This window comes from Lygodium microphyllum, chromosome 28 (assembly GCF_053477565.2).
Source record: "Lygodium microphyllum isolate KBCC chromosome 28, Lygodium_microphyllum_v1.1.10, whole genome shotgun sequence".
Classification (NCBI taxonomy): domain Eukaryota; kingdom Viridiplantae; phylum Streptophyta; class Polypodiopsida; order Schizaeales; family Lygodiaceae; genus Lygodium; species Lygodium microphyllum.
In genome coordinates, this window is record NC_141162.1 from 110,339,505 (window position 1) to 110,361,311 (window position 21,807).

The following is a 21,807-nucleotide window of genomic DNA, read 5'->3' on the forward strand; positions in this document are numbered from 1 at the left end:
TAGACCATACAAGCTCTCACAAGCCAAATATGATCTCATTGTTAACCCTTAGACGAACAAGATGGAAAATCTGAAAAATCTAAAGCAGAAGACAAAGGCCAAGGCAAAAGTTAAACGAAAGACGAAGATGCGCCAAGAAAAATATGGAAACACAAAAAGTGCGAAAAAGTCTCAAATCAAAGAGAAAGGCGCACAAGGAAAAGCGCAATACTTTTGTAAAAGAGCACAAGGCGAATCACAATTTGTTTTAAGAGCGCCGGGCTCTCACCCGTGCAATTTGTTAAGGTAGATGGGCGGTAGGAAGGAAGCTAGGAAGATAGGAGGACAATGGGAAAAAGGGCCAAGCCCACGATCGGCCATGTAAAAAAGAGGATAAGGGGATAACTGCCCAAAAGCGATTTAGGGTTTTGTATATAAAGTTAAAAAGTGAATGAGAAGCTCATTCTTGTGTGTGGCCAAAAGCGGCTCTCCTCTTCTTCTTCTTGCTTGCTTGAGCTTGTGCTTGAGAGAGGGAGTGTGAGAGTGTACGGGAGTGAGTGTGTGAGGGTAAGGGACCGTGGTGGAGAAGCTCTCCATCTTCTCCTCTCTTCTTCTCTTCTCTTCTCTTCTCGCGTCTTGCTCGCAGCGATGGAGCTTGGAGCGTGAAAATTGCTTGAAGCTTGCACTTGGATTGTGGAGCTACCGGAGTGCTCTGGAGAGGAGGTAACTCGATCGGGCATGGAGGTAATGAAACCGGCCTGTTCACTGGAAAGGGCGGTTGTGTACAACCAAAATACATAAATGCTTTCACCCAATTTACAGTCGTTCACTTTAGCTGAACTTAAAGACACAGAGTTAAGAAGAAATACAGGAAGCTACAATGCTCCTGTTGCGACACCGACACCCTGTTGGCCCCTAAGTTAGGCGCCCCTTGCGGTATTTCTTTATTTTTAAAAAGAGGAAAAGTACAATGGGCTGTCTTTCACCAATTCTGGGTGAAATTTGACAGCATAACAGTACAATTACTGACCCAAAACAAATTGACCAGGAGGGGAAACTCTGCCCAAGTCTGAAACTTCTGGTTGGAGTACAGAATTGACCATTTCAGCCTGCTGTAACTACTGGTTCAGACCTGCTCTGAAACCTATTTACAACTCATACAGTTCCCTGTATTGTTCAGCCCACTGTAATTACTGGTTCAGACCTGTTCTGACACCTGTTTTCAGCTCATATCGTTCCCTGCACTGTCCTGCATCATATGGGCCAAGTGCCCCTTGACTCGGACATCAATCGGGCTCTGAATTAACCTCTCAACAGTCCAAAATCTGTACTGATTTAGTGCTGTTTCAGACACCTGCTTGGTGAGATTGCCACCCTCACCTATTCCTGCTTGTGAGCAGCAAACAACTGCTCCTGTTCCTCGAGAAAAGAGGCTCTTGCCTCATGCAAAAACAGCATATTCCACACAACTGTACCTGAATCAGCAGAAAGGCCCTTGATTCTGAAGCATAACCAAACTGTCAGGGAGAGAGAGAGAGTAGGAAGCAAGCTCAGCCCTCTGTGCATCATTGACAAGGAAGACCAGCTCTCAAAAGCTCTCCATCTGCAGCAATCCCTCTCAAATGAGCCCCTTTTTGCCCAAAAACTGCACGCCAGCCCTCTTTAAGAGGTAAGTGCACCAATTTGTGCCAAATGGCAGCACTGGAAGATATTTCCCATTCCAGCCTTCCGGTCTAAAATTCTCCATGCTCGGTGCAGAATTTGATCTCAGCACAGACCAGAGGATTGATCCTCGTGCAAAAACGAAGATAATGACGCGAACAGATTCTGGGGTCCAAAAATAGTAACTCCCTAAATTTTAGAAGCTGCTTCCATTGCATCCCACTAGTCTTCTGACCATCTTTGTAGACTATGGCTACATCCAAATTTGTAATGTAGCTCAACTGAAAGTGAATTTCCACTGATGACCCCACATGGACTAATCTCTTGCAAACTTGTCCATCTTCGTTTTGAACTAGTCTCTTCCAAGCTAGTTCTTCAGCACACTTGTCCATATACACTTTCACAAGTCTCTTCCAGACTTGTCAATCTACAGTGCCATCAGTCTCTTCCAGACTTGTACTGGACCTTAACTGTCCAGTCTTAACTCACTGGACATTCCTGTCCGTTTCACATACTGGCCATGCAACTCAGGCGTTTAGATTTCGAGAGGAATCCTTCCAAAAACAAAAGCCCAAATAAAGTAATAATAAAGAAATCAGCAAAAAGATAATAGTTGTTACAGTCTTGTGACATACCTCCCTCTCGAAATCACAAACGTCCTCGTTTGCATGAATGTCATACATGCTCCCAGCTAACCCAGTAAACTTACACTTGGCAGCACATGTACAACACATACATGCTATCGGATAACATTGTGTACTGAACACAATGTTAACACATGTATGTTCTAACTATGAAACATGGCAGACTATCATTATGTGACTCCACATCACTGTTTCCAGATATAGTGGCCGGTACACCACAATGATATCCCCATAGTGGTAGATTCTCATTTAATGAATCCACATCACCCTGACTAGAGATCTAGTGGCCGGTACATCAAAATGATATCCCCACTGAGTCAATTCACAGAATACATGCCCGATCGAGTAACCATTTGTGGTCACATTAAAATGTGACATTAATGTGACATTAAAGTGATATTTAATGTGACATTAAGGTCACAAACATTGAATGTGACATTAAAGTGACATTTAATGTGACATTAAGGTAAATCAAGGGGAACATGCACGAGGATGACCATCCAGGCTCTTGGGCGCCCGAACGGGGTAAGGGGAGCCTAGAACTAAAGAGAGTCCAAGAATAGTAGGACTCACCAAGGTTTGACGGCTAGCAATCGGATCACGATGGTCTGGCCAGCAATATACTAGGCAAGGCTGGGAGGTGAAAGGAATCACTCGTGCTCATTCATCCCGACTGCTTTCTCTGGCTTTTATGGTCTTCTTCTCATGTGCAAGCTCAGGGGGTTCAAATGGAATTTTTAACCCAAACACTCACTGAAATAAAATCTCAATTAACTTTATTGTTAGAAAGAGATAAAAATAAGATAGAAACCTCGGATGTCCCATCTTCATCAAAAGATTTAGATGTGACTATGCGAGATCCTAAGGAACCCCACCATAAGTTGAGGGATAATCCAGTTCTAAAGGATATGAAACCCCCTCAGTTTCACGGGGAGGAAAAAGATAGAAATAAAGATACAATCTTTAATTTCCTCCAAAAATGGGAAGATTTACATAAACTTAAAAATACCCCACCACATCTCCAAGCACTGGAGGCTAGTTTAACTTTGGGGCCCAAAGCATATAAGTGGTGGCGAACTTTAAAGGAGGCAAATAAAATACTTGAAACTTGGGCTCAATTTGAATCCGTCTTTTTGAAAGAATTCCTGCCTGAAAATGAAATGGAAAGAAATTGGGAAGATTGGGATTATGTCAGACAAAAGGGAAGACCCCTGCTGACATATTTGGAGGAATATCGTGAGATAATCCTCAAATTGGAAGGAATAGATGAATTTCAAAAGACAAGAGGATTCATTAGGGGACTAGATAAAGCCTGTAAAAAGGAAGTAAAAAGGAGTTCACCTAAGATGCTGGAAGAGGCAATTAAATTTGCATTGATCAATGAAGATAGTATGCGTCCAGGTACACTCACTAGTCTCACTGATACGGAGCCCAAGTCTAAGGAATTGGAAACCTCAAAATTTATGGGCAAATTTAAAACGAAAATGCCATTTTTAAAGGGTAAAAAACAACCTTTTGAAAAGAAACCATATGTGAGGCCAAAGTTAAGTCTTGATGACTTTGATAAGGCCAAAAAAGAAAAGCTGTGTTTCAACTGCCTATCCCCTAACCATGCTGCTTGGAATTGCCCTCAAAAGAAAAAGAGGGAAGACAAAGGAAGGGATAAGGACAAGGGCAAGGGAAAAGAAAAACAAATCCATGTAGTGCAAACCTTAGAATTAAAGGGGCATGAAAAGTACAAATCTTTAGAGGTCTTGCACATGGATGTACAACACAAGTGTTGTATGTCAACTTCTATGTGGCAGCCTACTTTTGGGCCACATGATTTACTTAGAGTACATGGATTGATAGCTGGAAAGAGGGTTAGAGTCATGATTGATGACTCTACTACACATAATTTTATTAATTATGCACTCGTCAAAAAATTGAAACTTCCCCAACAAAACAGTGGGCATCAATATGTTGTTCGTATGATGCAAGGTCAAGACAATAAAATATGGGATACAATGGTATCCAATTTGGAAATTGAGATTCAAGGATATAAAGATAAACTTGATTTCCAAATTATGAACATGGAAAGAGCTGATATTGCTCTAGGGAGGGAGTGGCTATGGGGATTGGAACTATCCTTAAAACGTAGTTACCATCATAATACACTGGAATTTGAAAGGGATGGTAAGACTTTTGTCATTCAAGGTGAACATGAAGTATCTGATAATCCTTTGCTGTGTTCTACTGAAGTTCAGAAGCTGATAAAGAAGGAAGTTTGTGAGGTATATATGTTATGGTCTCTTCCTGTACAGAACACTTTCACTTTCTGTAATATAAAGCAACAACTTTCTTATGTTTGTGAGTTGAATGTAAATAATGAATTAAGTAGTTTGTTAGATGATTTTAAAGATGTGTTTCCTTCTGATTTACCAAGTGGCCTTCCACCAGATAGGGGTGATATAAATCATCCAATTGACACAAATAAGGATACACACCCTATTTCTAAACCACCGTATAGGTTAAGCGAAACACAACACCAAGAAGTTGAAAGACAAATTAAGGATTACCTTAATAAAGGGTTTATACAATCCAGTAATTCACCTTGGGCTTCACCAATTTTATTAGTAAAGAAAAAAAATGGTTCTATGCGACTTTGTGTTGACTATAGAGCACTTAATAAAATAACGGTGAAGAATAAATTTCCTATGCCCAGAATGGAAGATCTTTTTAATCAATTACACTGGGCAAAATTCTTCACAAAGATAGATTTAAGATCAGGTTATCACCAAGTAAGAATTAAGGCACAAGATGTTCCCAAGACAGCATTTCGTACTAGATACGGGCATTATGATTTTTTGGTGATGCCTTTTGGCCTCACTAATGCACCAGCTACCTTTATGAAGCTGATGAATAGTGTTTTACGGCCCTATCTAGGACATTTTGTAGTAGTCTTCTTGGATGATATCTTGATCTTTAGTAAATCAAGAGAAGAACATTTGGAATACTTACGATTAGTATTCCAACTGTTAAGAACACATTCCCTTTATGCGAAGAAAACTAAATGTGAATTCTTTGCACAAGAGGTCAAATATTTGGGACATATTATCTCGAAAGAGGGAATCAACATGGATCCAGAAAAAGTAAGGGCAATTATTGAATGGCCATCTCCAAGGAACCTGGAAGAGCTGTAGATCTTCCTAGGTTTATCTGGATTTTATCGTAGATTCATTCGAGATTATGCCAAAATAGTTGTTCCAATGACAGACCAACTTAAAGGGAAAGGAAAGAGTTTCAATTGGGGAACAGACCAAAATGAAAGTTTTCAAAAATTTAAGGTAGCTATTGCTACAGCTCCAATATCATTAATAGTGGATCCCAATAAACCATTTGTGGTTGAAGCTGATGCCAGTGATAAGGCGATAGGCGCGGTCTTATTACAAGAAGGTCGACCTATTGCTTTTGAAAGCGAGAAATTAGACCGTGCAAAACAGAATTATTCTATTTATGAGAGGGAGCTGTATGCAATAGTACATGCAATGAAGAAATGGAGGCACTATCTGTATGGTGCCAAACTTCTAATTTTATCGGATCATGAAAGCATTAAGTGGCTTAATGATCAACCAGATTTACACGGGCGTAAAGCCAAATGGGCCGAACTCCTCCAAGAGTTCGACTATGAGATAAGATATAGAAAAGGAAAGTATAATATAGTAGCTGATGCACTCAACAGAATGCCCATCATTAATGAATTGAGTTTTACTTAGTTCACTTCCAACTTGCTTAAATCTTTAAAAGGGAAATGCCAGGTTGATCCGGCATATTCCAACATATGGAAAGCAATAAAAAATGGGGATCCAAATGAAAGTGCTTCTACTGAGGAAGGAATATCTGAGGATGTTTAACAAGGAAATGGAGCATCAGGGGTTGCTCAAACTGGATTCAAGTGGAAGAATTTTACCATTCATAATGGTTATTTACTCTACAAGGGTAGAATATGTGTCCCGAAAGATACAGAAATAAGGCGCCAAATACTCTTTGAGTGTCATAATACCCCTAGCACGGGACATCCAGGAGTTAATAGGACTTATAGTCTTATTAAAAGGGAGTTCTATTGGCCTGGAATGAATAAGGACGTCCTTGACTATGTGGTCAAATGTAATAAATAAGAAGGTTAATAAAGCTTAAAGATTGAAGATGGGAGAACTTCTCCATTCACTAGAGATTCCTTCGGGAAAATGGGAGAGTATCTCCATGGACTTTATTGTTACTTTACCCAGAACACAGAGGGGGCACTCTGTGTGGGTGATTGTGGATAGGTTAACCAAAATGGCTAGGTTCATTCCAACTTCAACTAATGTTAAAACACCAGAATTGGCTAGATTGTTCGTAGAGAACATATACCGATTGTATGGCCTTCCGGCAAATATAGTTTCTGATCGGGATAGAAAATTTGATAGTCAATTTTGGCGTACGGTATTTAGGAAGTTGGATACTAAACTTAGCATGAGTACGGCGGATCATCCGCAAACTGATGGGCAAACTGAAAGGGTTAACCAAATCCTTGAAGATATACTTAGGGCATATGTAAGTAAAAGGCAAACTAATTGGAAAGAGTATTTACCGATAGCAGAGTTTGCATATAATAGTGCCAAGCACTCTTCCACTGGATATAGTCCATTTATGTTAATGTATGGGTTTCAGCCCAGAGCTCCTTTTGCAGTAGGACTGCATAAGGAAAAGGTTCAGGCAGCTAAAGACTTTTTAGAGGATATGAATAGTATGTTAAAATTTGCTCAAGAAAATATTAAAAAGGCTCAAAATCGAGCTAGAGCATATGCAAATCCTCACCGAAGAGACATCTCCTTTGAAGAAGGAGAATTGGTCTATCTTAAGGTGCCTGAACAAACTAAAACTATGAAAAAGGGACAATGTCCAAAGCTTTCACCAAGGTATTGTGGTCCTTTCATAATACTTTAAAAGGTGGGAGAATTGGCTTACAAGCTCCAACTACCTGCAGGTAGTAAAATACATCCAGTTTTTCATGTAAGTAAATTAAGGAAGAAGCTGGGTGATTTGGATAATCTAATCTTAAATGATGACATTGAGGAGCTATTAAATGACCAATCTAATCCATATGAACCAGAAAGAATATTAAATGTTCGTAATAGGCGAACAAGGAATACTATTTATCAAGAATGTTTGGTTAAGTGGAAAGATTATTCAGAAGAAAGCTCAACATGGGAGCGAGTAAGTACTTGAAAGAAAAAGTTTCCCAATTTACAGTTAGACCTTCCAAGTATCGTTTTCGAGGACGAAACCGATTCTTAAGCAGAAGGAAATGTGACATTAATGTGACATTAAAGTGATATTTAATGTGACATTAAGGTCACAAACATTGAATGTGACATTAAAGTGACATTTAATGTGACATTAAGGTAAATCAAGGGGAACACGCACGAGGATGACCGTCCGGGCTCTTGGGCGCCCGAACGGGGTTAAGGGGAGCCTAGAACTAAAGAGAGTCCAAGAATAGTAGGACTTACCAAGGTTTGACGGCTGGCAATCGGATCACGATGGTCTGGCCAGCAATATACTAGGCAAGGCTGGGAGGTGAAAGGAATCACTCGTGCTCATTCATCCCGACTGCTTTCTCTGGCTTTTATGGTCTTCTTCAGAGTCATCTGTCACCATTGTTACAACATGTATTCAATTCAATAGAAGTAAAAACTATATTCTTGCAAGTAATACTTACTTCTTTAGCACTGAGAAAACCATATGGACACAATAAGTGTTTACCTGTACAAAATCTGTTTCTGTACATAATTTCTTTCTTAAGCAATTGTCACTTTGACAATCTATTTCAGCTTAGAGATACAAGGGGTCAAGGTAGGTTGCAAACGAAATGCTTCAAGGTAAAGTTCCAACACATTAGGTGACTCTACAAGTTCACCTTCATCCATCCACTTAGCATCTATAGCTGGATAGTTCTTGAACTTAACCAAATACCTTCTAGCAACTTTGCCTTTCACTTTCCTTTCCTTGTGTGCCACTACTTGTTCTGGAACAAGAATTTCATGAAGTTCCTCAACTTCAGGCTGTTCCTCAGCTGGCATATCTTCTGGCACATCACCCACATAGGGTCTAAGAAGACTTTACATGGAAAGCATTATGAATCTTCCAATTGTCAAGCAATTTCAACCTATAGCTGACATCACTAATCTTCTCTGTTACTTGAAAAGGCCCATAGTATCGCATACTAAGCTTAGTGAAAAGACTTTCCTTACCTTTCCGCTTCTTTAAGCGTGCCTTTTCAAACCGCAACAGTACCCAATCACCAAGTGAAAATATCAATTCACGACGGTGATGATCAGCAGCTTTCTTTTGCTTAGCCTGAGTCCTTTCAAGGGCATGCTTAACTTTCTGATACATTTCCCCCATATTCTGCACATACTAATCTACCTGAAAGATCTTATCCTTTGTATGCAAAATGGGAGGAACTTTTTTACCACCTTCAACAATTTCAAAAGGGGCTTTGCCTGTTGACGAATGCACAGTATTATTGTATGCATACTCAACCAAAGGCAAATACTGCTCCCACTTTGACTTGTGCTCTGACACATAACATTTAAGCAGATCCAAGACAGTAGAATTTGCCTCTTCTAACTGTCCATCAATATGTGGATGAAATGACGATGAGAACTTAAGCGTTGTGCACTGACAATAGACTGTGGCATTCCATGATACTTAAAGACATTGCACATAAACAAACGTGCCATCTGATCTGGTTTTATCTTCTTCCTGACAGGAATGAAATGAGCCTGCTTGCTAAACTTGCAAATAATAGTCCATATCCCATCATTTCCTGTCTGTGCCCTTGGAAGATCAAAGATAAAATCCATAGCTATGCTTTCCCATGGTTTATCTGGAATAGGCAATGGCTGTAAAAGCCCTGGTGCTTTTTGCCTGTCAAACTTGACCTTATGGCAAATCAAACACTGCCGCACAAAAGCATCTACGTCTCTTCTCAAAGTAGACCAATAAAAGAATGTCTCTACTGCTTTGACTGTTGCATCAATACCACGATGCCCTACATATGGTGGAGAGTGACTCTCTATCATAACTTTCCGTCTCAATGGCGTAGTCACACATAGTCTACCATGCATCAACATGAAACCATCCTTGAGAAGATAATGCTCATGATGTTGTCCATTGACAAGCTGATCAAAGATCCTTGCAAAATCTTCATCATCAGCATATTGTTCCTTCATATCATCAAGCTCATGATGATAAGGAATTGACACAACTGAAATTTGTGGCTTCCTTAACAAGGCATCAGCCACAACATTCTTTTTGCCTTCCACATGCACAATCTGAAAATGGAACATTGACAAAAAGTTTGCCCAATGCATATGCTTTTCTAACAGCTTAGTCTGAGTTAAGAAATAACGCAATGTCTGATGATCTATCTGGACAACAAAATCTGCCCCAAGTAGGTAGTGTTTCCAACAAGAAAGTGCATGAATCACAGCCAACAATTCTTTCTCATAAACCTGCATAATCTTCTCTGGCCCTCGCAAGATTCTGCTTTCATAAGCTACTACCCGGCCATCTTGCATTAACACTGCACCAATGCTATTGCCACAGGCATCACACTAGACAACAAATGACTTCCTAAGATCTAGTAGAATGATCACTGGACTAGAAGTCATCTTTTCTTTAAGAAGATTAAAAGCTGAAATCTCTTTCTGGGTCCACTGGAAAGAGACTCCTTTCTTCTGTAAAGCATGTAAAGGTGAAGCAATCTCTGCAAAATTGCAAATGAACCTCCTGTAGTAAGAACACAAACCCAAGAAGCTTCTAACATCATGGACAGTCTTCAAATCTGGCCATGTTCTAATTGCTTCAACCTTAGCAAGATCCATTCGGACACCATCCTTTGACACTATGTGCCCCAGAAACTAGATTTCTTCCAAGAAGAACTCACTCTTCTTACCATTGATAAGCAACCTATTACTGCAAAGCTCATCAAAGACTGCTTTCAAGTGTTCTCTATGCTCCTGTTCATTCTTTGAAAAGACAATCATGTCATCAAAGAATGTTCCAACAAACTGCCTGTATGGATGAAAAATCCTATCCATCATTCGATTAAACGTAGCAAGAGCATTAGTAAGTCCAAATGGCATTACCAAGAACTCATAGAGACCAAACGTGGTCCTAAATGCAATCTTATGCACATCCTCTTGCTTAATCCTGATCTGATGGTATCCACTCTTCAAATCTATCCTGCTAAAAATTGACGCTCCTTCCAAACGGTCAAGGATGTCGTCAATCCTTGGAATCGGGAACTTGTTCTTGATGGTACTCTTGTTCAACGCTCGATAATCTATGCACATGCGCCAAGAGCCATCCTTCTTCTGCACTAAGAGCACTGGTGAGCAAAAGGGAGATGAACTTGGCTGAATCAGCCCTTTTTCTAAGAGCTCATTCACCTGGCTCAATATCTCTTTCTGTTGGGCTGCACTAACCCTATACGGAGGTCTATTTGGTGGGCTATTGCCTCGCACCAAATCTATCGCATGATCCTCAGACCTCTCTGGTGGCAACTGTGATGGTAATGAGTCAGAAAAACAATCACTGAACTAAGACAAGAAAGCAGACCTGTCTCTATTTAACATAGAAAAATTTGACTCATCATTATCCTTGACATCACGTGCAAAAATCAAGTACACAGAAAGATGATTCTTTATTACAGATGTAATGGTAGAAGCCGATACAACAGGTTCAGACTCTCCTTTAAGCTTCACATCAAGCACATGAGTCTTTCCCCTATGTTCCAAAGTCAGTGTCTTGTTAAAGGCATCCAACACACCATGCTTTCTGAACATCCATGGCATTCCCAACAAGACATCACAGCCTTCAAGTGGCATGATATAAAATTCTTCTGCATCAACATAAGACTATACATGAAGACGCAGCTTTCCAAGAATGGGTGTCACAGACTCTGAGTGGCCAGGACATGCCAACCCTGCCTCTGTTGTGTAGCCCATCTCATCTGCTCTGATGCCCAAAGTAGAAGCCAATTCTGGTGAGATAAAGTTTACCTTAGCTCCAGGATCAAAGAAAATGAGTACATGTTGATCCCTAACTTTACCCCAAGCTCTACAAAGCTCATTAGCATCCGAGTGTGGCTTGTCTCCCAGCATATCTGGCACTAGACCTGCTGAAGGTTTGGGCTTCTTTCCTTTCCTGTCCTCTTTATCATCATCAGCTGATCTCTTATTCTTGTCCGGACAATTAGACGCAATATGACCAGTCTGCTCACAGATAAAGCACTTCCTCTCAGCCATTAAAGCCTTTCTCTCTTCAAGAGACTTGTACACAAAAGGTTTCTTCTAGTCCTTTGACTGCTGTCCAAAGAACTTGGCTGGCTTCTTCTTGAACTGCCAAGATTTACTTGTGATTTGAGAAATCTGAGAAACCTGTTTACCAAATGGCTTCTTTGCTGAAAATTTTTCAGATTTGTCCTGTGTAATGTTGCCGCCAAAACCACTTGACTGTCCCAACAATAATGCATTTCCTGTGGTAGCATTCTTAATTAATTGAGTCAAAGTGGTGACCTTTGTCTTTGTACAATAATTCTGAAGTTCCTTGGGCAGCCCACAACAATATTTCTCTATCTGCTCGGTCAATGGCACAACCCTGTAAGAAGTGACTGGAAGCAAAGCCTCCCAAAACTTCTTGTTATAGTCTTCCAGATCCTTGCATTTAGATGCATCCAAATTGTACCAAGCTGACATAACATCAATCTCACAGAAGCAAATACTTGCTTAAAGTAAGTCCAAGTGGCACGAGCCTGTCCTTGCATCAACAATGTACTCCACCACTGACTAGCATTGTCCTTTAGAAAAGTGGCAGCTTTCCGAACCTTAGAAGGCTCTGTAAAGTTCCCTCCTGCAAACGCAGCATCAAACTGCTGTAGGAAAGAGAGTGGCTTAGTCCTATCTTCAAATCCTCGAAAGATATCAAACTGTACGGCTGCACCACCTTCCTTGTATGGCTTTGGCTTCTCATGAGCCATCAAAGGGTCCGTAGGATATGCCTGTAACATAGGAACACTAACAGGTGGCATAGAAGTTGCCGGACCACTAACTACAAGGCTTGTAGACGCAATACTTGCTTGCTGATTTTGATAACCAGACATACCAAAAGTGCCCTGTGGCATGCCAAAACTGCCCTGAACTCCCTGAAATCCAGGCTGCATGCCTATATTACCGTACATGGGATTTGGCATAAAACCCTGTGCACCCCCAAACACTGTTCCTGGTACATAAATCTGGTGTCCAGACGCATAACCAGCCATACTCTGAAATACAGATCCACCTCCAAAGTACCCAGGATGTACAGAGGTCGGTGGGAAAACCTGTGGGAAAGCCTGAAAACTGTTTCCCTGTCCATTTAAACCAACATTTGGCTGCTGTAAAGTGGCGAGCTGAACTGGCAATGCCTGTGTAACTAGCGTTTCCGCCATCTGTTCTTGGACAGTCGGAACCAATCTCAGAGTCTCCATTGACTCCACAAGCTGCCTTGGTGTTTCCACTGAATCTGCAACATGCTTACCCTTATCCTGGACCTCTACTGGATACGAAATCTTTGCAGATTGCCCAACTTGCTATAAAGGAAGGGAGGGCTGCAAAAATGCCAAAAACCTTGAATTCTGCATCACTTGAGTAAACATACTCACAGCACCAACTAACTAAGTCTTGAAAACGTCTTCATCCATAGAAGAAACCGTAAGAACTTGTGGCTCAACCATAACAGGAGGAGTAACAAACTGTGGAGGTCTAGAAGACTCTCCCACCTCATGAACAACACGGATCTCCTGTGATGAAGACGCTCCTCTCTGCTGTCTTCCTTTCTATCAGCCATAATGCACAATTCTGTGTCTTACACCCAAACAAACCCTAGCTCACTCTTTAGGGAAAAAGTGATTCGATCCCGGCGAGGGAACCATGAAACCGGCCTGTTCACTGGAAAGGGCGGTAGTGTACAACCAAAATACATAAATGCTTTCACCCAATTTACAGTCATCGACTTTACCTGAACTTAAAGACACAGAGTTAAGAAGAAATACAGGAAGCTAGAATGCTCCTGTTGCTGAAACCTGTTTACAACTCATACAGTTCCCTGTACTGTTCAGCCCACTGTAATTACTGGTTCAGACCTGTTCTGACACCTGTTTTCAGCTCATATTGTTCCCTGCACTGTCCTGCATCATCTGGGCCAAGTGCCCCTTGACTCTGACATCAATTGGGCTCTGAATTAACCTCTCAACAGTCCAAAATCTGTACTGATTTAGTGCTGTTTCAGACACCTGCTTAGTGAGATTGCCACCCTCACCTATTCCTGCTTGTGGGCAGCAAACAACTGCTCCTGTTCCTCGAGAAAAGAGGCTCTTGCCTCATGCAAAAACAGCATATTCCACACAACTGTACCTGAATCAGCAGAAAGGCCCTTGATTCTGAAGCATAACCAAACTGTCAGGGAGAGAGAGAGAGAGAGTAGGAAGCAAGTTCAGCCCTCTGTGCATCATTGACAAGGAAGACCAGCTCTCAAGAGCTCTCCATCTGCAGCAATCCCTCTCAAATGAGCCCCTTTTTGCCCAAAAACTGCACGCCAGCCCTCTTTAAGATGTAAGTGCACCAATTTGTGCCAAATGGCAGCACTGGAAGATATTTCCCGTTCCAGCCTTCTGGTCTAAAATTCTCCATGCTCGATGCAAAATTTGATCTCGGCACAGCCAGAGAATTGATCCTCGTGCAAAAATGAAGATAATGACACGAACAGATTCTGGGGTCCAAAAATAATAACTCCCTAAATTTTAGGAGTTGCTTCCATTGCATCCCACTAGTCTTCTGACCATCTTTGCAGACTATGGCTACATCCAAATTTGTAATGTAGCTCAACTGAAAGTGAATTTCCACTGATGACCCCACATGGACTAATCTCTTGCAGATTTGTCCATCTTCGTTTTGAACTAGTCTCTTCCAAGCTAGTTCTTCAGCACAGCTTGTCAATCTACAATGCCATCAGTCTCTTCCAGACTTGTACTGGACCTTAACTGTCTAGTCTTGACTCACTGAACATTCCTGTCCGTTTCACATATTGGCCATGCAACTCAGGCGTTTAGATTTCGAGAGGGATCCTTCCAAAAAGAAAAACACAAATAAAGTAGTAATAAAGAAATCAGCAAAAAGATAATAGTTGTCACAGTCTTGTGACAGGTAAGCTCACTACATCCATAGAGATGGATAGCGCGTCGGCTATGAGAGAGGTAACCATTAGTGCACGGCTTGGAACGCTTAAAACAATAAGCGGTCCATGGGTCTTGGCGGTTAAGCGTGAGCTTCCTCCACACTCATCCTCATGTATCTAGCTCAACAGCAGATTAGAGGTAAATTTGAGTTTTCCCCTTTAGATTTGGTGCACTGGTCTAATGATTTTGCAAGGATGGAAGCTCCACAAAGAACTAGACATCCTAAGGAGGAAACTAGCATGAAGTAAAAAACCATTTTCCTCTCTACCATCATCATCTATATCTTTACCTCTTTCATATTTTCCGCACACTTCTCCACCTTCATTCACTCCTATGTCAAGTACACATGTTACTACTTCTCAATCCTTTGAGTTTACTTCCTCTTTTCTGCAAGATATTGGAGATGCTCATGATAAAGCAACTCTTCAAACTAAGTAATGGTTCATTTGTCCCAAAGAGGACAAGTTTTTCCAATTGCACTCAAGAAAAAGTAAACAAAAACTAGAAGAATCTATGGTGAGTGCTCCTTCATCATTTCCTTCAACTTTTACATCTCATGGTCAATTTGATTTTGGTGATTCATCTCTTTTATCATTTGCATTTAATGGACAAAAGGAACCTAGCACATTTCCTGCATCTACATAAATGACAAATCCATTTAATCTCCCACCCATCCCACCTACTAGTTCTGTTGCACCTTCCTTTCAGCCTCCATTAAGTGCACCTTTGCATGTCTTCACACATCACAATCCTCGGTTATGATTCAAACTCACAATCACGTCAGTTTTGCCAATGACCAAGGCTCGAATCGCACTGCGCTGGATGATGTATACTATGTTCCCCAGCTAGGGGTGACCTTATTATCTGTTCAACAACTTTGCTCGGATGGATCGAGCAATCTTCTTCATAACGACCACAATTGAGGTTCTTGACTGTTAGACTAGTTTAGTGATTGCTTGTGATGAGGCACAACGTAGTGGCCTGTACCACCGGACACAAATCTTTTCGAGCCAACAATTGAGGGCTCTGAATTCCACTACTTCCAAGCTTTAGCCGCTACATGGAAGCCTACGAGCATTAAGTATCTTTGGCATTTTCGCTTGGGACATCTCGGATATGACTCTCTTTATAAGTTGTCGTGTCATCAAATGGTTAATGGTCTTCCACGCCTAAAGCTATTGCAAGATGTCTGTAAAGCTTGTCAACTCGGAAAGCAACACCGTACCCCATTCCCTTGGCAGTCGACACATAGAGTTGAGGTGCCTCTTAGATTGATTCATGTTGACCTTTGTGAATTGACATCCACTGCCGCCTTGAATGGTACATTGTTCTTCTTTTTTATTGTGGATGATTATTCTAGATACATGTGGGTGTACTTTCTCAAGCATAAGTCCGATGCCTTCACATACTTTTCTCCTTGGGTGTTGTTGATACATAATCAAATTGGTCATCATATAGGATGCACAAGGAGTGACAATGGGGGCAAGTTCAGCTCCCATAAGTTTTTTGAGTTTCTACAAAAGCATGGTATTTCACCCTAGCTCACCAATGGGGTCGTAGAGCGTAGAAATTAGACTATCATGAACATGGCATGCTCTGTGTTATTCACACCAAAGCTCCCTAAGCACATTTAGATCAAGGCTTTCAACACATCGGTAAACATCCTCAACTAGTGTCGACTACGACTATCCCTCAGAGGCCTCTGTGTATGAGACATTCTTTGGTGCTCAGTTGTAGTTTTTCACTTTAGAGTCTTTGGGAGTTATGCTTACACCCTAATGATAAAATAGGTAAGCTTACTCTCTGAGCTGACCTCCTGATTCATGTCGGATACTCCTCCGAAGTGAAAACCTATCATCTATTCAATCCTCAAACAAACAAGGTGATTGTTTGGAGACATGTAGTATTTGATGAGAGGGATACTGTGCAATCTTCTATACCAAATTCCAAGCCCTTTCCTCACATTTGTCCTTTAGAGATAGTGCCTTCTTAACCGAGTCTACTTCCCACTCCTAACCCACCCACAAATTCTTCAGAACCATGGATACCCAAGCAGTGGGTGATCAAGCCACCACCAAGGTGCCTCGGAGAGAACCTGATGTCAATGACGATCGTACCAGCTCCTGAAGATAGAGAAGATTATAGTAGCTCTCAATGTCTGTCAACAATGCCTCTGATATAGCATACGTGACCATCCTATCACCAATGCCGTAGCACATAAATGACCATGAATTCCCCCCCTTTGGCCAAACCGCCAAAGTGTCCCCTCATATGAGCTTCAGACAAAAGCCACCCGCTCTCTGTCAAGTACCCAGCCCATCATGAACCTGGATGTCAATCTAGCTCTAGGATTTGTATCCATCAGACTTCGATTAATGCGTTAGGGATGTCCCTCTCTGGATCCTATGCATCTGTATAGAAATATAGATGAGGCACAGCTGCCCCATCTCACCATCCTCTCACTCTCTCTCTAGCACTGGAGAGTCGTGAGGGATGACATCATCACCACCACTAGAAAGCAGCTAAGGAAGGGGCCACCAAGCCCTTTCCATGATCCGAAGAAGAGAATCCCTTTCCCGCCTTGGACTTCACCTTGGCCGGAGGATTTGAGTAAGAATCTGAGGCAGATGATGACTCGTCGGAGGAGTCTACATCTCGCTTCGTCTTCTACTCCTTTTTCTTCCTGAAAGCCGCTAACTCTTTGCAATCCTTCTATAAATGGCCCTTCTTGCCACAGTGGTAACACTGGGCCTTGAACTTCTTCGTCTTTGAACCCCTCTCCGAAGCTGTAAAAGCCTCACCTGAACCTCCATAATGTGAGGAAGCTGCCCCTATAGTCGCAAAGTCCCCTCATGCTCGAGCAACATCAAGGACATATGAAGAAAACTGACATGAGTCGTAGATGTGTGCGCCCGTAAAGCATTCGCCACTCCATCAAACTCCCGAGAAAGCTTGTAGAGTACCATACCAACAAGATGTGCCTTTGATAGGGCAGACTGCATAATGCGAAGATGGTCCTGGATTTGGATAACTCGAAGTAGGAATGATTGGATCGTATCTTTGGTTTCAAACTTCAGTTGCTGGAGCTGGCCATAGAGAGTAACGGCCCTCATGGTGAAAGCATGGTTGTCACGTCTTATGCTATCGGATTAGTAAAGTCCGATGCTCGCACGGTACTAATCGGACTAATAAATCTTGAACCTACGTCTGATGTTATGTCCGATAAAAGAAAAAATACATATAATTTTAAGTCTATGCTTAATTTTAGGACTTAAAAGTTAAAACATAAACTTAGAGATTCAAGTCAAAAGTGCAAAAGAGAGTTGAAACAAGACTCAAGAGTGTACTATGTAGCATGAATAATGAAACCAACAACTTTATTATGAGCCAGATGTGCAATCTCATACAAAAAGTGTACAAAAATGGCTTGAGATAAAAGCCATCATCCATGGCTCAATTCAAATCAAGATACATGATTACTCTAGGTGCTCATATCACTCTCGGCATTGAAGGTGGAAGCATCCTCGTCACCGCTTAAGGAGCCATCACCCTCCTCAACAAAATCACCCTCACTAATGATATTGCCCTCGTCATCATACTCGGGCTCTCTAAGCTCTAGGTGGGAGACAGTGATAGGTATGTTCTCTTGGGCCGAACTAGGAGTACTTCTCGAGCCACTCCCACGCCTCATGTAGCATCTAAGGGCCCCACAAGCATCACGGGCAACCGATGTGGATACCGAAGTAAAAGTTCCATTGCTACCGGCGCGAGAGTGAATAACAACACGGGCACGCCATGCATGAGTGCGAGAGACCCGTCAGTCTATCTCCTCGAGCTCCAAGTAAAGCTCCCTAAAGATCTGCTCATCCTCCAAGTCTCTCTCGCGAGTCACACTTTTAAGTGTACTAGCGGAGAGCTTGAATGAATCCACATTTATCTATACAATTAAAAAATGAAGACCTTAGATTAAACAAATGAAACTTCTTTAAATATATTTCATAATCTATGAATAAAGTTATAAACTAAAAAGTATAAAAATTAGATATACGATACCTGCCTTGCTATAGACAACAGAAGACTTCCCCAAATCCAACTCAAGCCTCACAAAGTTCAATTCAAGGTGTGCGCTGCAATGCGGGGAAGGATTCTAGACGCGAGTGAAATGGATCTCGCGCGAAGGGCCAAACGGCATGCTGCTTCCCAGCAGGTCGGGTGGTTTTCTTCAAAAAGAGCTTCATGCCAGATTCGTGCATCTCATGCATATTACGTAGCATGTGTAAATTGGAGCGACAATAAATTAGTTACTCCAATTGTTATGTGCTAAGCTTATTATGAAATTTGGTGTGCACGAGGCAATAGGCGGACCAATTCTTCTCACATGCACTCGACGAACAATCCTAAACCATGTGAAGAAAAAACAAGTTTAAACTTTAAACTTACAAGTTGTAAGTTATAACTAGAATTAAATGAAAAAATAGAAGAGATTTTTCAAACCTGTGCAAGAATGCGTAAGGCCACTCTTCGGAGGTGAGGCAATTGATAGCCAAATGACTCCCACAAAAAAGGGGCTTCACCAACGATTCCCGCTTCCAACAAATGGTAGATGTGAAAGCGGTACCTCTTTGATCGCTATAATTAATGAGCTCTTGGAGGAAGGCACCTTGGTGCTCTTCCACCAAAGCCTTTGAAAGAAAGGCATCACGATCAGCAAGCACATTGGCATCCATGAAGAGGAAGGGTTTTTTTAAGGCGAGATGCAAGAGTGCCACAAACCCATGTATGTATGGGTCGCTTCATCCACTCCCATGTTTTCTTTGTCAAAAAGAGAATGTCATCTCTTTTAGGGGTGGTATCCAAGATATCACTACAGTAGGTGTAAAAAGATAAAGATTTAGAGGGAGATTTGTGAGACAATATAAAATATAGATTCTAAAACTAAAAATAAGCATGAATCTTTTTTTTTTAATAAACAATACCATGAAGAAGAGGCCTCCCCATCCAAGATGGTCGATGATTGTATCTCCTCCATCGCATCTGCCATAAGATGATAAAGGAGATCAATAGTGGTCCCCTCCATGTTCGTCATACGAAGCACCTTGTAGATGGGAGTGATGGCAATGATAATGCCCCACATCCATCCAAAATTTTCCCTTTAAGCAAAGCCTTTGAACGACCTTTGCTTCCACTTGGCTTGATGTGGACTCCCCTTCAAGCCATTCCTTAAACTCATCTAACACAACCATTTTTTGTAGCTTGTTGCAAACGTCATAGAGACGCTCGAGGAGAAGCCACATGGACACAAACCGAGTCTTCGAGGGCTTCTTCAACTGCAAGTTCGAGTATAAGCGATAAATCGCAAGAACTCGAAGCTTGGAGTTGACAAAGCCAACGATTGTGCAGGCATTGTTGACAATCCCCGCCACCCACTTCAACTTGCCTATATCTTCCATAAGAATATCTAAACAATGTGTAGCGCATGGTGTCCATACTATGGACAGAAACTCAGCCTCAAGTTTCCGCCCCATAGATGCACAATTCGAGGCATTGTCTGTAACAACTTGCACCACATTTTGCAGTCCAACCTACAAGATTATACATGATGAAATTAGAATAAATTTGGAATGTTAAAAGAAAAAATTACAAAATAATGGATTTAGAAGCATTACCTCAATGATGGCTTGTGGTATGTGCTGATACATGAACGAGCCCGTGGTTCTCCTTCCCCTTGTGCCCGCATCCACCGCTCGTAGGAAGTATGTCAAGTGAGCAAGAGACGAGGATATTGATGATGCCCCTTTTTTAACGGTCACTCCATCCATCGGATAGGATAGAGCATTCATACTTCGCCCTACCCGCATGCATGGGCTCAAGAGACTTGTCAATCCTCTCTCTCTCCTCATCGAGTTTCTTGGTACGTATGTCATTGTACGTGACACCATACCATCTCTCGCATGGACCAACGGCAGCAATGGCTTTCACCATCTGCTTCCATGGATCCATTTTGAGAATATGGAAAGAGAGATTGCACTCAATTATGGTGTGTGCAATCTCTATTTTCGCTTGTCTTTGCCTCTCCTTGAGAGAAAAGAGAGAGAACCGGAAACTTGCCCCGTTGCTTGGGCAAGAGTGGCTTGTCACTTAGACATAGGTGCACCACTCGAATAGCTTTTTCTAGATGGAATAAAAGAGGCCCCTCCAACGGAGGAAACTCAGACAGTTCGTCTTCCGCATCCGCCGAGACCTCATGATCGAGAGAGATGACCTCTTCACTTGCCCTTGAAAGGCCTTTGCATCGCTTCAATGGCAAGTATTTCCGACGACAATCTTCATAGACATCGTCAAGAATACCGGGGCATGGTATGGCTTCCCCTCCTAATTTGCAAAGGTGGACGAGAAAGCAAGTGACGAATGAGATTTGGAGCTTTGGACAATACTTGCATTGCCACTTACAAGTGTTGGATTTCTCCTTCACTCGTTCGAAGTAGGCACAATACAAGCAAAAGTCTTGCGAGATCATTATTTCTATGCATTGAATCCAAAGGAGATAACTCACACTTACCTTCAACCTCTTGCCGAGCCCTATGCATAAGGATGAGATCATACTCAGCAGAGCAGCAAAAATCTGATATGGTCTATGGACTCCATGGTGATCCGATGATTCTCCAGCCATGTCACATCAGGCAGTAGAAAGCTAAGAGGCCTACTCCTGATTGTTTGTCCATGTTTGGCTATGGAGACTGGAGTAGTAGTATGAATGCATGCAAAGTCATCTGACCCTTTTGTCGTTTCTGCTTTTATGGATGAGCTTTCTGATTAGAAGCCAAGGTTTCTCAAATAGTACCTAGCTCTGATACCATGTAAAGAAATACTCTAGATGCTAAAAACACAAAACCAATCATATAACAAAGCACTAAATGACTGATCAGAGAAAGTGAACACAATGAATAATAAAGTGAATGATTATTGATTCTTGAGTATACAATGCTCATGTAGCAAACACACTATGCAATGAATATTGAACCTCCAACTATCGTATCTCGGGATCAAGGCAGAGATTATGAGCTAGAGAGTATGTCGTACTCTAAACGGATCTTGAAATGCAACAAGGCAACCTCCGCATGTCGAACAATAGCAAATACGACTAGAGAGACTGGATCTAACATGCAGACAAGCAGAGGAGAGAAAAATAAAAACACAAAAACTTAAGAAGAGAGAACA

The 21,807-nt window shown here is 41.7% G+C and overlaps 1 protein-coding gene and 1 pseudogene across 2 annotated transcripts in view; both read right to left on the reverse strand.

The window, feature by feature from the left end:
- The window catches only part of LOC148011864 (uncharacterized), a 72,736-nt gene that overhangs the window by 38,364 nt on the left and 12,565 nt on the right, over window positions 1–21,807 (reverse strand). The window lies entirely within an intron of this gene.
- Window positions 18,071–20,114, reverse strand: LOC148011865 (uncharacterized; annotated as a pseudogene).